Genomic DNA, 16,303 nt, shown 5'->3' on the forward strand with positions numbered 1-16,303 from the left:
TATATATATATATATATATATATATATCGATAGATAGATAGATAGATAGATAGATAGATAGATAGATAGATAGATAGATAGATAGATAGATAGATAGATAGATGATTTGCAGAATTACAAGAAAAGCATTCCAGTTTGGTGTTGTGATATTTTGGCAAAATAATGCAAAATATTATTCTAATTACAGTTCAGCAGTGTAATATTTGAGAGGCCAGCTTCTAATTTAAATATTCAAGTTTTATTAGGCGTATTTAATGTTATTACTGTGGAATGTAAAAGTGGTTCCATATTGAAGTTTTCCGGTTTTATTTTTGATTACATGACGTCCCTTTAAGCATATTTTGAGCCGATTCGGTAATTTCTTGCTTGTTTTTACCTTCATATCTAAGCCTGATTCTGTTTCGCTTCATTTTTATCAATGCAATAGTATCAATATTTGTTAATAGATATCGCAATTGCACTTCAAACACATATTATAAAGTATTACTGTTGAATCAGTATAAAAAAAGACTGAGTCTGAGGTGATTTACACTCTTGCTGACATGTTAAAAGCTTCTAGAGTTTGTACAAAGTGAAACAGCTGTGGTTCCCAGCATACACTCACAATGAAAAGTTAAATAAGCAGGTCTTTACATACTAGTCGTCATGATAAAGAGAGGCTCAGTGTTTTGTCCCTGTGCTTTACAATGTAGGCCTCCTGTAAGTCACTGCTTAATCAGCAGTTCTCCAGCCATCCTGGATTCCAGGAACTGCTTCAGGGCTGTTCTTGTGCCAGGTGTAATATACTGTACCCCTAGACTGCAGCGCATGCCAAAGTACACAGCACCCGCTGGTAGAACTCTGCCCAAGGCCAATGAAAAAGAGAGATGTTGGCACTGTCTTGCACTGTTCAGTAAGATGTTGGCATCTTACTTTAACTTGATTGTTGGGGAAAAGGATGAGCTAGACCAGGGGTTTTCAACCAGGGGTACAAGTACCCCTCGGGGTACTTCTGAGGGTCACGCAGGACGACTCAGAAATGCACAAATAAAAATGAATTAAAAAAAAATAATAATGATCTTGAATTGATCTTTTCTTTAATGGTATTATATATATTAGTGCATAGATATTTCATTTTTTATGAGCTGCTCAAAGGTTACAGTCTATAGTTTCAAAATGATCACCCCCCTGTACACATGCATGACTTCAATTGAACATATTTTGCCAATGGGAAGAGAAATTCTAAAATGCAATGCTTTAGGTTCAGGATTCACTGATGGTAAAGGCACAACCACATGGTGTGCAGGGTGAATCATAAAGTCAAGGGAGTGCATAAGTTCTTGGCTGGGGATTCCACAGGGAGTGTTGCATTGGCTTTGGCTCTACACGGGTTATGGAGGGAAATTGTCAGCAGCTCCTTGGATTGGAGGCAATTGGTGTGGTGTTGGGATCAGAGGCACCCACTGACTTTCAGGTATCCTGAGAATTTATGGGGAGTTGCTCCAGTGAAAGAACATACTTCGACATTCTAAATTGGGGAGAAAAATGGCACTGATTCAGTTTTGAGTCATGATAAATACGTGGTCAATTACACTTATTTGTAGGGTTGTTAATCAATATTATGTCATTTTGGAACTGTTGTGGTTAGCCAGTTCCAAAAATGAGTGAATACTTCAACATGCAGAAGCCATTGAAGACTAAAGTAAAAAATAAAAATACTAACAAGTTTGAGTCGGTAGATATAAATGGTTTATTTACTTCTAAGAGATCAAGCTATTTTCAGCCAAAGAGCTCTGAAATAGATTCCAAGAAACATGCAGCAGATCAAACGTCAATTTACTGTTTGGTGATATTTTCTGCTATCCATAGTTTTGATTCATGACAACCTGACTACATTCTGTTAGAATGGGAGGAATCTGACGGCCATGTGAAAACAAGAACTCTGCAGACCATGAAGCATTCAGAAAAAAAGGGGCTTACAAAAATAGACCACACACTGGCTCTGTATGGGTGAGACATGTTCCTGAGGTAAATTCTCAATTCTCAGTGACCTGTCTAAAAATGGTCGTGTGGTTACCGGTAGAGGGAAAACTAACACTTGATGTAAAACTGAATCTGTGAAACCATACAATGGAAATGTACTTTATATATGTATATAATACTGTGCTCCCTCGTTATATATGTGTATACTGTGCTCCCTCGTTATATATGTGTATACTGTGCGTCCTCGTTATATATGTGTATACTGTGCTCCCTCGTTATATGTGTATACTGTGCGTCCTCGTTATATATGTGTATACTGTGCGTCCTCGTTATATATGTGTATACTGTGCGTCCTCGTTATATATGTGTATACTGTGCGTCCTCGTTATATATGTGTATACTGTGCGTCCTCGTTATATATGTGTATACTGTGCTCCCTCGTTATATATGTGTATACTGTGCGTCCTCGTTATATGTGTATACTGTGCTCCCTCGTTATATGTGTATACTGTGCGTCCTCGTTATATATGTGTATACTGTGCTCCCTCGTTATATATGTGTATACTGTGCTCCCTCGTTATATATGTGTATACTGTGCTCCCTCATTATATATGTGTATACTGTGCTCCCTCGTTATATATGTGTGTACTGTGCGTCCTCGTTCTATATGTGTATACTGTGCGTCCTCGTTATATATGTGTATACTGTGCTCCCTCGTTATATATGTGTATACTGTGCTCCCTCGTTATATATGTGTATACTGTGCTCCCTCGTTATATATGTGTATACTGTGCTCCCTCGTTATATATGTGTATACTGTGCTCCCTCATTATATATGTGTATACTGTGCTCCCTCGTTATATATGTGTGTACTGTGCGTCCTCGTTATATATGTGTATACTGTGCTCCCTCGTTATATATGTGTATACTGTGCGTCCTCGTTATATGTGTATACTGTGCTCCCTCGTTATATATGTGTATACTGTGCTCCCTCGTTATATGTGTATACTGTGCGTCCTCGTTATATATGTGTATACTGTGCTCCCTCGTTATATATGTGTATACTGTGCTCCCTCGTTATATATGTGTATACTGTGCGTCCTCGTTATATATGTGTATACTGTGCTCCCTCGTTATATATGTGTATACTGTGCTCCCTCGTTATATGTGTGTACTGTGCTCCCTCGTTATATATGTGTATACTGTGCTCCCTCGTTATATATGTGTATACTGTGCTCCCTCGTTATATATGTGTATACTGTGCGTCCTCGTTATATATGTGTATACTGTGCGTCCTCGTTATATATGTGTATACTGTGCGTCCTCGTTATATATGTGTATACTGTGCGTCCTCGTTATATATGTGTATACTGTGCGTCCTCGTTATATATGTGTATACTGTGCGTCCTCGTTATATATGTGTATACTGTGCTCCCTCGTTATATATGTGTATACTGTGCGTCCTCGTTATATATGTGTATACTGTGCTCCCTCGTTATATGTGTATACTGTGCGTCCTCGTTATATATGTGTATACTGTGCTCCCTCGTTATATATGTGTATACTGTGCTCCCTCGTTACATATGTGTATACTGTGCTCCCTCGTTACATATGTGTATACTGTGCGTCCTCGTTATATATGTGTATACTGTGCGTCCTCGTTCTATATGTGTATACTGTGCGTCCTCGTTATATATGTGTATACTGTGCTCCCTCGTTATATATGTGTATACTGTGCTCCCTCGTTATATATGTGTATACTGTGCTCCCTCGTTATATATGTGTATACTGTGCTCCCTCGTTATATATGTGTATACTGTGCTCCCTCGTTATATATGTGTATACTGTGCTCCCTCGTTATATATGTGTGTACTGTGCGTCCTCGTTATATATGTGTATACTGTGCTCCCTCGTTATATATGTGTATACTGTGCGTCCTCGTTATATGTGTATACTGTGCGTCCTCGTTATATATGTGTATACTGTGCTCCCTCGTTATATGTGTATACTGTGCGTCCTCGTTATATATGTGTATACTGTGCGTCCTCGTTATATATGTGTATACTGTGCTCCCTCGTTATATATGTGTATACTGTGCGTCCTCGTTATATATGTGTATACTGTGCTCCCTCGTTATATATGTGTATACTGTGCTCCCTCGTTATATATGTGTGTACTGTGCTCCCTCGTTATATATGTGTATACTGTGCTCCCTCGTTATATATGTGTATACTGTGCTCCCTCGTTATATATGTGTATACTGTGCGTCCTCGTTATATATGTGTATACTGTGCGTCCTCGTTATATATGTGTATACTGTGCTCCCTCGTTATATATGTGTGTACTGTGCTCCCTCGTTATATATGTGTATACTGTGCTCCCTCGTTATATATGTGTATACTGTGCTCCCTCGTTATATATGTGTATACTGTGCTCCCTCGTTATATGTGTGTATACTGTGCGTCCTCGTTATATATGTGTATACTGTGCGTCCTCGTTATATATGTGTATACTGTGCGTCCTCGTTATATATGTGTATACTGTGCGTCCTCGTTCTATATGTGTATACTGTGCGTCCTCGTTATATATGTGTATACTGTGCTCCCTCGTTATATATGTGTATACTGTGCGTCCTCGTTATATATGTGTATACTGTGCTTCCTCGTTATTTCACTACCTAACTTACACAGCTGATACCGCTATTTCAGGTGTTTCTTGTTAAAATGTTCAAATAGTTTATTTTCCTTTTATTCCACATGGCCTGCATTCCCAGAATGCAGCTGCTCACTGGTCTACATGCAGCTGGAAGCAGCTGGTGACTGATTAGCGGAAGACAAAGACTGCAGAGGATTGTGACATCAATAGGCACAATAACGTGAACAGAAGCAGTGAGAAAAGTGTATCACCAGAATAGTGCTAAGGGAGTTTTGCCAGATTTTCACTGAATAATGAAACATTTTATTAGGAACACCAAATGGTATAAGACAGCTGTCTCCTTTAGGGAGATTTTGGTAATTATTCAGTGTACAACAATCTAATTTTACATAATCATATGTTAAACATACTCATACATAAACATATTTTAAACTTACTCATATTCATATCTGCACAGTTAATTCAAGGTGTGGGTTTGGAACTAATGTCTTTACTTTGTACTTTCATCATCATCGTCCAAATCTATTGACTTGAAAAAGCCTACAGTATTGACTGCATTGCACACACACTTCCAAGGCAAGACTTATCCCTTCAGCAACCCCAGAAAGCATGAACGCAACCAAATATTTGTTCTTTCCTTGAACCCTGGTGACCTTTTGCTATGTTCAGTGCTTTGAAATCCTGAGTTAAAAAACAAAAAAGCAAAGTTACCACAGTAGTGTTACTAATTCCTTGTTTCAAAAGAAAGAGCAATGTTCTCTTTGAAAGCAGAAGATGATGTTAGCCTAACAGATCTGCCTCTGTCTGCACTACACCCAACACATGCTGTTCCAATGATTACTTCAAAGAAGCTGCAAGGGATTGGCTGGGAGGCAGTGGGTCAGCGCACAGGGTCTTCTCTCAACATCTGGGTTCAAATCCGGCTTTATTTCTGAAAAAACAATTATCTGAAAACTACTCATTAAGACTAAGTAAACTAAATTCAGATGATAATATTAATAATGCGATATGCTTTTTAGTAACACATCAAGGGATATAAGTTAAATTGCAAAAGCAGCCTAACTAAAAAATGTAGTCCAGTTTTAGTAAATGTACACCAAGGTTTTAGATTCATATAATACGTGTGCATTCCAAAGAACCTTCTCCAAATTAACCTGAAATGTTAGTCTATATAAACAGGCCAAGATTGCCCACTTCCTACATTTACTATACTAGTTACACGTAGTGGAAATACAGACCACTGACCTTTAATCTGTGATTCTTTTTAGGGGTGCTTTTTGGAGTAGAACACCGGTGTCACGGGAAATAGGTAGTGAAATAAGTAGATATTGCCTACACTGCGCATGCGCGATTTTCTGACTTTAAAGGCAGGGTTAGCACTTTGACTGAAAACAAGACTCAATGATTCAAACACAAAAACTATTTACACCGAGTAGACCATATATATATATATATATATATATATATATATATATATATATATATATATATATATATATATATATACAGTATACTGCATTTGAATATTTCATTACATGTATAGTTTTATTGTATTTTTCAAATAGTTATACTGTGCATTTAACACGTTTTAACAATTTTTTAAAATTAATTTGTTTTCAATGTGCTGTACCATACCTCGCTGCTTCAATATGCAGCATAACTTTGCAATGTATTTTTCTATGGTAAGCGTTTATAAGCGCTGTACTAAAAAGTGTTATTATTAGTGTTCAGAAAATAATTCAGCAGGGTTTGAGTAGCACTGCAGATGAAACGTGATTTCATGTCATTCGCATGTATGTTTGTTTTAAATTCACGATAACAATAAGATAATTTGATTGTAATTGATAAAATACGTGTAACACATATATTTAAAAAATAATACGTCTTCAATATTGACTTGTCACTCAAACTGCTTGCAGTGTGTGTGGAGGGCAGGGAGAGGCGACGCTGTTCGGGCTGTGCGTTATGGTATAGCTCCAGTTGACCAGTACACGACGCGAGGGTTGGCTTTATAAATAAATAAATAAATAAATAAATAAATAAATAAATAAAGACAGGGTGTTCAACTATTAAAGTATACAGACATAAATTGCTGGCATGAACCGTCCCTTTAAATTCAGAAATTCGCGCATGCGCAGTATAGGCGATATCTACGTATTTCACGGTCTACCAATTTCCCGTGACACCAGTACTAATATTAAACTGTTTACATTATTATTGTTTGGTTCGGACCATTATAGTACTACCAATATACCAATAGATTACTGTGGTACTGTTCCAACCTTTGCCCCTTCGTAAAGATCCTTTTTTCATTATAACGTAACTGCATTGACATTGAAGAATCTGCAGCTGTACCGCAGATGTTACCCTCTGCCTTTCTATAGGGCTTTGGAATGGTTCACCTGCTGGAGAAAAGCGGTACTTAGCATTCCTTCATAGCAGGCAGATAATGTAATATAAACACTCCAGCTTTTCCAATACATTAGCACATTATATCGAAACTTAAAAAGCCAGGGAAGACAACCAGTGCAGCGTTAAAAGACCTTTTACAGTACCATCCGGTAGGTTTATTAATAAGGGTAGGATTTTCTCCTTTGATTTGCAAATAACCAGTGTAAGGACTACCTTCTGGGCAAACATCTCATCCTTTAGTTTAATGTTTAAATGATTGTAGCAAACATAATGATTCCATAGTTCTTACCCGTTGTGCACTGACATGAGCTATATAGGTTTCACATGTGCTTCACTAGGTTAAATAAGTCTCTGTTTGCAAGCTATGCTTTTAGATAGTGTTGCACTTTCTTGGTCATTTCATCTGAATTGTCCCCACTTCTTCAATGGCTACTTTCCTGTCAGTAAGCAAAGAGCTGCTTCCCCTATTGATTGACATGTCAGTACCATGCTTTGACCCAGATTACACTGTTCAGGTGAAATGACAAAGGAAGTGCAAGTGAGGCATGGAAACTGAGACTTTTCCTTACTCTAGTATAGTACCAGATATCATGTTTTTAGATGGAAATGCATGTTAGCTATAACACGTGTTTCTTTCAAAACTCCACATTTAATACACATTTAATTAGCAAAATGAGAAACAAACTTCTAGAGATGTTGAATATCAGTCCAGTGACTGGAATGGGGACTTTTGCAGAAAACCACCACCAGAAAACACAAGAACAGTAACAAATGGGATGTGATGGATCAAGCATGTTATATGTATGGAATGTATTGTGACAAACAAAACTCAAAACTAGGGGATCTAGAGACAGGGGGACCCCTATCAGAACATTCAGGTCCCATAATAAACCGAAATGTCAATCATGGATCTTTCTCTGTTGTTGCTTTCACATGTTCCATTCAAAGAGTTTGAGACTTTAATCGAGACTTGGGGTAGCTAAAAAAAAAAAAAAAAAAAAAAAAAAAAACTACTACCATCACGGCAATGCCAATGAATCCTTTTGAAAAGAAGACTTTAAATATAGCAGCAGACACACCGATGCAAATTCTATCAAGTAGTTAATACTTCTGTCACTAAATATGAAAAAATGCTGAACGGCATTATAAAAGGGATTAATCAGAAGCATGAGACACTGTCCGCGATGAGCAACGGAATCAAGTGAACAGACTGGACATTGACAGGATATTTTTAGAGATGATGTAATCTACACGCAGATCAAAATATTTACTCAATGTGTTGCTATATATTTATGTGAAGTCGTTCATTTAAAATGTACATAATGACCCAATGCACACTGTCTTTAAAACAACCCTGAGTTAGAGTAAATTCTCTCCTAGTAGTAAGGAATAAAGTAATACCGGTATTCCATTTCATACAAACTAGTAAAACGCTGATTTGTCATAGTCCAAATCACTGAAACAACTTCATCCGTCAGTTGTCGACAATTAAGAGTAAAACAAACACCTATTGTGTATGCGGTGGAGAAATGTCAACTGAAAAGGTCCACAGCTGCTGAGAGTCAACATGGGATCCCCAGCCCAGGAAACCATTGAGCAACGCCTTTTGCTGCATGAAACGCGTCACTTACCGTAAATCCAGGCAACTGGCTTCACTTGTTACCATGTAATGACACATTGTTCATGTCAGCAGGGCCTGTTACATTGTTTTGGCAGGCTGAAAACAAATTTACTCAGTGATGTAGTCCTTCACAGTGATAGATAGTGGGAATTGTGACAATGGGGCCTTTCCATAGGACATTTCCAGGAATCTGTTTGCTAAATATCTTATACTCGCTACAAACTAACTCACATCAAAACCCTCTTGCTCTGTACATTACCCTCTTAGAGTTTTCAGTTGCTGGCATATTAGGGATCTAAAGAGTGATGGATTAAACAAAAAGTTTAACCCTGATGTTCTGCTCATGTCACTGTACTGTAGTAATGTGAATAAGGGGTTAACAATTCCATCTAGAAATTCAGGATTCTAGTCGCACTGCAGTCCAAAACAACCCCAGTGTATCAGTGTACTAGCAGACCACAGCATTAGCAGAAATGATGGATCACAGGTACGTTTCCACTATGGTGATATTCTGCCAGTAACTTGTATCATTGTAGCTGTCCTTCTGCTACATGTGCCCCTGTTGCTATTGCAGTGCCACTGCATTTCCATTAAAGATAATTTTCAACATGTTAAACAGGTGAATGGACTCCATAATAAATCCTTGTGAGAAACAAAGGAGACAAGTTTCTCACAACTAAGTTACTCAATCAAAGCAATTATAAAGTGCAGCTATGGCAGCACCAAATGTTTTGATTTCTTGCAGGGGTCAGATCCTTTTGCAGTTGTAATAAAATGCTTCCAATGTATCACACATTTAAATGGTCAATTTACACATTTTAAAAAATATATATATAGCACACCCTGATTTTGATGTGATGAGGCCAACTGAAATTTCAGAAGGCTTTTATCAAATACTTTGTAGCAGATGGAAATTACACCTCATTAAAATGAGCCATGCTATGTAATTATTCATATTTAATCTAATATACAAATATATTGTATAGGTGCTGTGTAAAAGTGGGTATCAGATTGCATCATACAGCATTCTACACAATATTCTATATACATTTCTATATAGTGGGCTGAGGGACAACAATGACTTCCCTAAATTGTATTTAGAATATGAAAAAAGTCTAACTTAAAGGATGCTCCCCAGACAATCAAAAAAGTGCCAATTAGCCCCTATGCTATGACATCACTTCTTTAAGTCTAGACATTGTGTCCAAGCATACAAAAGCCTATTGGTATCATGTGATGTCTAGAAAGTGCTATGCTCGCAAGAAATGATTCTTGCTGGTCCAACTACGTTGTGTTTTTGTTAAACGAACATAAAAGAAATGGCACTAAAGTCCTGTTTGAAGTTTCAGCCACAGTGCTGACATGTGTCCCCTCCCCTGGTCTCAGGGAACCCTGCTCTTTTGGTTGAAGACAGTAGCTTGGCAGTGGAATCAGTGAACTCCACCCATGCGTCACACTGCAAGACAGTCTTCCATATATCTTTTAGAGTTAGCAGTGTCGGCAGGCTCGGTTCTTGCTTCTGGATAACACCACACATTTTAAGTGCCAAAGGAAACAGACAGTAAATTGTTGAATGCCATTTCTATTGGATCAGTTTCTTAAATGAACTCTGAAAGCCATGGCATGATGGAGAAAATACTGGAATTCACTCTGCAGCTTTGCTTTTGGGGGCCCCTCAAGCAAACAGACACAACTACTCAAATCTTTTGAACCTGCCTGCCATTTCCAGTTTTCGATTACTGTATATGAAAATGTGTATTTTGTGTAAAACAAGGCAAGCTGTTTGATTTTTGAACGTACTGTAGGCTCTCGAATATCTAGTACTTTAGTAGATAAGCAACAGCTTGGAATCAAGAACGGAAATGTATGCATTTCAAATTACTCTGAAAAGAAAATCTGTGCAGTCATACACCCCCATCATTTTAAACCCAGTCATCCAAACATCTTTATTATCCTGATTAAATATTATTCTCCCCTATTCAAAGCTGCAACAAAAATGTTACAATTCGTAATACTTAAGATGACCATATCTTTCTTTTGTAGTATGTTTTGTAATTCATTATCCGTTAAGTCACAGAATCGCTGTACAGCACTTTTTTTATTCAGCCATTTTCACTTGTTGTTAGGGGTAGAAGTGAAGGGAGTACTGAGATATATATCGTTTTCTTCAAACAATCTGTAAGTTTCAGGTGGTAAATATTGTTTTTATATCTGATTGGTAAACATGCATTTTTCAATGTATGCTTATTAACCATAGTTTAGTTTTTTTTTAACCATGCTTAACCATTTTTTCAAAATTTTAGAAAAAAAAGGAATCAGTCGAAAAAATAAAAATACAGATTTGTTTTATGGCCAGTTTGAAAACTTTTGTTTGAATATGTCAGATCTCCACCTTTATTTGTAAGTTTCATTTAAAATCAGTGACATTTCCTCATGCTCTGAAGTGAAATAATTTATTGTTGACAGTAAAAATGTAAAGATGAGAGTGGCTCTCCTTTGCCGGCTTGCTTACATCTCTGCTCAGCTTTCATCTGGGATTCTTTTACGACTCAGAATTCTTAAACATGTTACAATTTACATTGGTGGGGTGCCATTGCTTATTGCGCTGAACAGCATGCACAGTTTCAACCCGTCTGTGTGTCTCCTTTACCATGCTGCTTGGGCAGACAAGCAAATAGTCTAAACTGATTGAGACTCCCAACGAATATATATATATATATATATATATATATATATATATATATATATATATATATATAAACTGATCCAAGCTACGTCCAAATTAGCTATTTCTCAGACATCTCAAAGTCTTCAACTCCACTGCCACTGTCTGGATACCTTAATTAAAGTGGTTATGGCTAAAAAAATACAGTTAGTGCACGGATACATGTCAGTCGCGTTTTACATTCCTTGTATTAAGAAACAAATCAATTCCCATTATACATATGTAACAAATTAATGTACTTACCCGTCACACGTGATTTCCGACTCCGTCACCAGTTTTCTGATACAAAGCCCATCTTTTCAATGTTACAATTTATTTGATTAGCCATCACAGCCCGTGGTTTTTGTTTGTTGTTTTTTTTCCTCACATGACAAGTCTTTATTGTGCAATTACACAGCGCTTCCTCCAATTTCACCTGTCGAAAATGCAGCAAAAACAAAGCGAACAAGACAAGCTACATTAATGTAAAACACTTAATCATTAAACAGTTTTAGATACTGTGCTGTATTTTTTTTTAATCTTTAGTCGTTTTGGTGCATTATTTGCAAGTGAACTCTGACATTAGGGCCTTATCGAGCAATATATTCTTCAATTTTGAATACTTACTTTGGACACTGTTTTAATCCTGGAAACTGTTTTTTGCTAAATTGCATTACCTTTTACGTTTTATGCAATTCTGTGCATGGGTAACATTTTTATTTCATTTTATTGTTGGGTCGTTAATGGGGAAGTTACATGCTGCTACAATACGTACTGGATTTAAAAGTATGTACTGTAATACAGTCCACATCTCATTTCTTTTGGCAAGTGATATTTTCAGAATCATATCGTTCTGAATTAAAATACTGTTGAAAAATACTTTACCAACAAAACCAACTACAGTACATCTAAATGGAAGCTTTTTAATTTTAAAACACATCCTTTCAGCTATGTATTTTTGATATTGTATTGTTTTTGTGTTCCCAGAAAAAATGGACAAGGGATGGAACGGGCCAAAATTAAATAATCAGATATGTGTCACACGTGTTGACCCGTCATTGAAGTCAAAATTGTATAGGATTGGGTATGTGAGTGCTGACTGTAGTTCCATAAATCGTACCTGCCATGTATCAGCAAACATGTATTTTCATTGAAAGAAAATGATATCTGGTACTATAGAAAGTGAAACAAACATGCATTCCCTATCCCAAGTAAATGTAACACTGGACCTGGTACTTGTCTCCAGAGCTTGGTATAGATCATTTATCGGTGTTGCTAGGCTTTGTAACCCTGCCGGTGTCTGAAAAGGGGATTAAGGCGTTAATGTCATATTTTTTATATAAGGAGTTTATTTTCCTTCTCTTTTATTCTGTGAACATGAATGGTATCCTGATTTACGAGCAATAGAACAATATACCAGGCTTTACAGTTTGCTATGGAGGCAGTGGTATTTACACTTCGTGAGGTAATTTCATTACCTATATGGCGTTTAAAAACACACAGCTGCTCCCCAGATGTGAATAGACATACCTTTCCAAGAGTTCTTTTTAAATAGTTTATTTATAAGATTATATATATATATATATATATATATATATATATATATATGTATGTATATATATATATATATATATATATATATATATATATATATATATATATATATATATATATATATATAATACACTGGTACATAAAACAGTAGAGCTAAAAAAAACACATCCTTGAAGCACCTGCTCACCAAAAGCATATCTTCTGAGTTCTGTCAATGAATTCCATTTTTTTTTCCAGCTGGAACTACAGCATATCTTCTTGCGAAAGAAGACACCTGTTTATTGGTTTTCCTTCCCCTTTGAACTATTGATAAATGAGACCCCAGACACCACCTCAAGTAGATTCACATTGTGTTTGTTTGGTCCACCATTCCCTGTTTGTGATCTTGAGAGTGGTTCTGTGTTCAAAATTCCAATATTGAGTTATCATTTTTCTCTATATCTGACTTGTCTAGAGAACCTAAATGCTGTGAACAGCATGTTAAACCCCACAATGTCTGACAGAATTTCAAAATAACACAATGAGACTGGCGGAGTGGGCAAGGTAAATGAAATGTAAGGCTTGAGGCTGTTAGTACGAAGGGTTATTATTGTATTTACCCTAATGCCAAATGTATGGCTAATCTAGATAAGGACTACAGCTATGGCCAAAAGATTTGCATCACCCTGTAGAATTAAGTGATTTTGTGGAATTAAACCTGCTGAATAATGTTAACATTGAATTATATACCGCATTGTAGTTTTCCATATACTTAACAACAAAACTGACAAAAATAAAAAAAAAATGTGACATTTTGAATTCTAACATGAAATACGGTACTACTATTATGGCTTCCGGTAGACTTTTGCAATATCATTTTGTCATTTCGTTGATTACATGATGTTAAATAAAAAAATCTAAATGATGTTATGTCTCAGTCCTAGGTGATGCAAACTTCTGGCCATAGCTGTATGCTGTATGATCCCTAGTGTCTCAGTGTATCAGTAATAGTAGCATGGCCTGTCTGCAAACCTGTGTGTGGATCCCTTTGTTTTCCATAACCCTGGATACGGCTGCCTTGCAAATTCTTCACAGACGTCAAGAGCTTGATGTGCACGCATTAAAAACGCAAGATCAGAAACATACTTGATGACAATGGATCTGCACCAGAAGAGGAGCAATGTATTTTGAAAACTGAAATACACACATTTTCTATTATATGTTTTTTTCTAAGAAAATGGCACGCCATACAGCACAGCAACTGACATACTAGAAAAAGACCTGAGTATGAAAACGGTGTTAGTGTACATCAGCTAAATGTACTGCTGTGCTGTAGGGGTCTACTTAAATCGCGGTAAATTTATGTATTTTTCACGGGTATGTTGCGGAATAAAATTAAGATTTCGCGGACATTTCGCGGATATGTTTAAACATTAAATAAACCTAAGTAGACAGTATTTCAGAACACTATAAATCCTAAAAATAGTGGTACTTGCTTCCTTACTAAAACTTGCCCATACATTGAGACTGCACGTCTGCATCCACTGAATTGGTTGGAAGTTAAGGCAAAGCTTTACAGTTATACAGATGTGGAAATCGATTAGAAACAGCCCAAAATCTCGGTTACACAAGGGCATTTGGCATACTTTAATATAGTCAATGTATGCAGTACGTTCGTTGTCATGTTATTTGTCCCATCCGATAATTTATTTTATTAGTACCGAGTCAAAACAACGAAGACGTGGCTATTTTGGGTCTAGAATTCCAACTGTAAGCAGCAGGTTGAAGCGAGGTGGCTGTGCTGGATCGTTTTAGTACTGATTTAACTAGCAGACCTGAATACTTTTTGTCTGGGCTGACTTTCCAGTTTGGTTTCTGAAAGCTGTTTATTTTACGTTCTGTTCAGCAGCCTCTGTGGTAGCCTTTCGTTTAATGTGTGATTCTGAAGCTAAATAGCGATCGATCGTATTTTCTCCAAATACACATTAAGATATAGAAAACAATTACCTCAGTCTGCATGTACAGTTTCTTTGGGAAATATCTTGAAACCATCATCAGCGGAAATATACTTTGCTTTTTGCGTCGTCCATTTCTACTATTTTACCTCCAATGCTGAAAACTAGATTTTAGCAACCTAAATCAAAACAATGCAGCACCAACTTTGCCCCACCCCCACTGCACAGTACAGGTCACAGAAACGCAGTACAGACGCACTGATAGGCTGATTAAAACTTTGTCATTTGAATAGTAAACAAGAACGTTAACTGCTTTGAAGAATTTATTTTGTAAATGTTACTTGTGGACGTTTTTTGTTTGTTTATTTTTTGCTTAAGTGCAATGCACACGGGACGGCGAAGGAATAAAAAAGGGCTATCTACAGAATGTAGATACGTAGTTTGCCTTGCGTCGCTTGCGTTGTGCAGTAGTTCATTTAAACAAGTTTTCTTTTTTTTTTTCCTCTCCGTACTTGTTTGTATGCATTGGCCCCTAAGAGGAATTTCGCGGTGCCCACCCAAATTCACGATTTCCGCGAAATCCGCGAAATCGCGATTTGGGTAGGTCCCTATATATGAGTAAGTCAAATCATTTAGATTGTGTGAAGAACTGTGAGTGATCAAGTTGAGATAAATCTGGCTGCCATCTTACTTGCAGGTGTGTGTTGTTTTATTTATTTATTTTGAAATCTGCAATGATGTACTGTAAATACAGAAAACTACCATGTTTTAAAAGATGGTGCCACCACTGACACCACCACCAAAAAAATGAAAAGGTCTATACGTTGGGAACTGTGCCTACAAGTGACAGACACAAATCAAATACTTACTATAGCTGTATCACCTTTAATGGAACTACCCAGTGTATATTTGCAGAAATTGTCTATTGCCACAAGCATTTTCCAACGTGAGCGCCATCGTAAAACAATATTGTCTCTTAATATTTATTATAGACTGAGCAGGATCTTTCAGCCAATCAGAGCGCACATTTCGTCTTCTGTATTCCACGACACATCATATAGAAACTCTATTCGGGACATCACCAATGCCACTTGCTGTTGTTACCATGCTGTATTCTCCATATCACCTACTTTAAAAACCAGACCTGAGGCACCTCTCGGAATTCCATTAAGCCTGATTTCACTGTATGTAGCAATGTTAAAAAGTGGGTCTATAATCGCTATTGTTTAGACCATTTACAACAGTGTTTTTAATCCCCAGAAATGCATGCTTTTCAATTTTTTCAATGAAGCACAGGCTTTGTGCATTTTGATTTGATTCAAAATGCAGCTCAATAAACCAACAGCAAAACATACAAATGTTCCTGGCTGTCTCCTAAGAATTGTCTTTTACTCAGACTGTATAGTCTAGTTCAGATTATAGGAATCCAGCTGTTTTGAAAAGTACAGCCAAGTTTGTCTT

Source organism: Acipenser ruthenus, chromosome 18 (genome assembly GCF_902713425.1).
Source record: "Acipenser ruthenus chromosome 18, fAciRut3.2 maternal haplotype, whole genome shotgun sequence".
NCBI lineage: Eukaryota > Metazoa > Chordata > Actinopteri > Acipenseriformes > Acipenseridae > Acipenser > Acipenser ruthenus.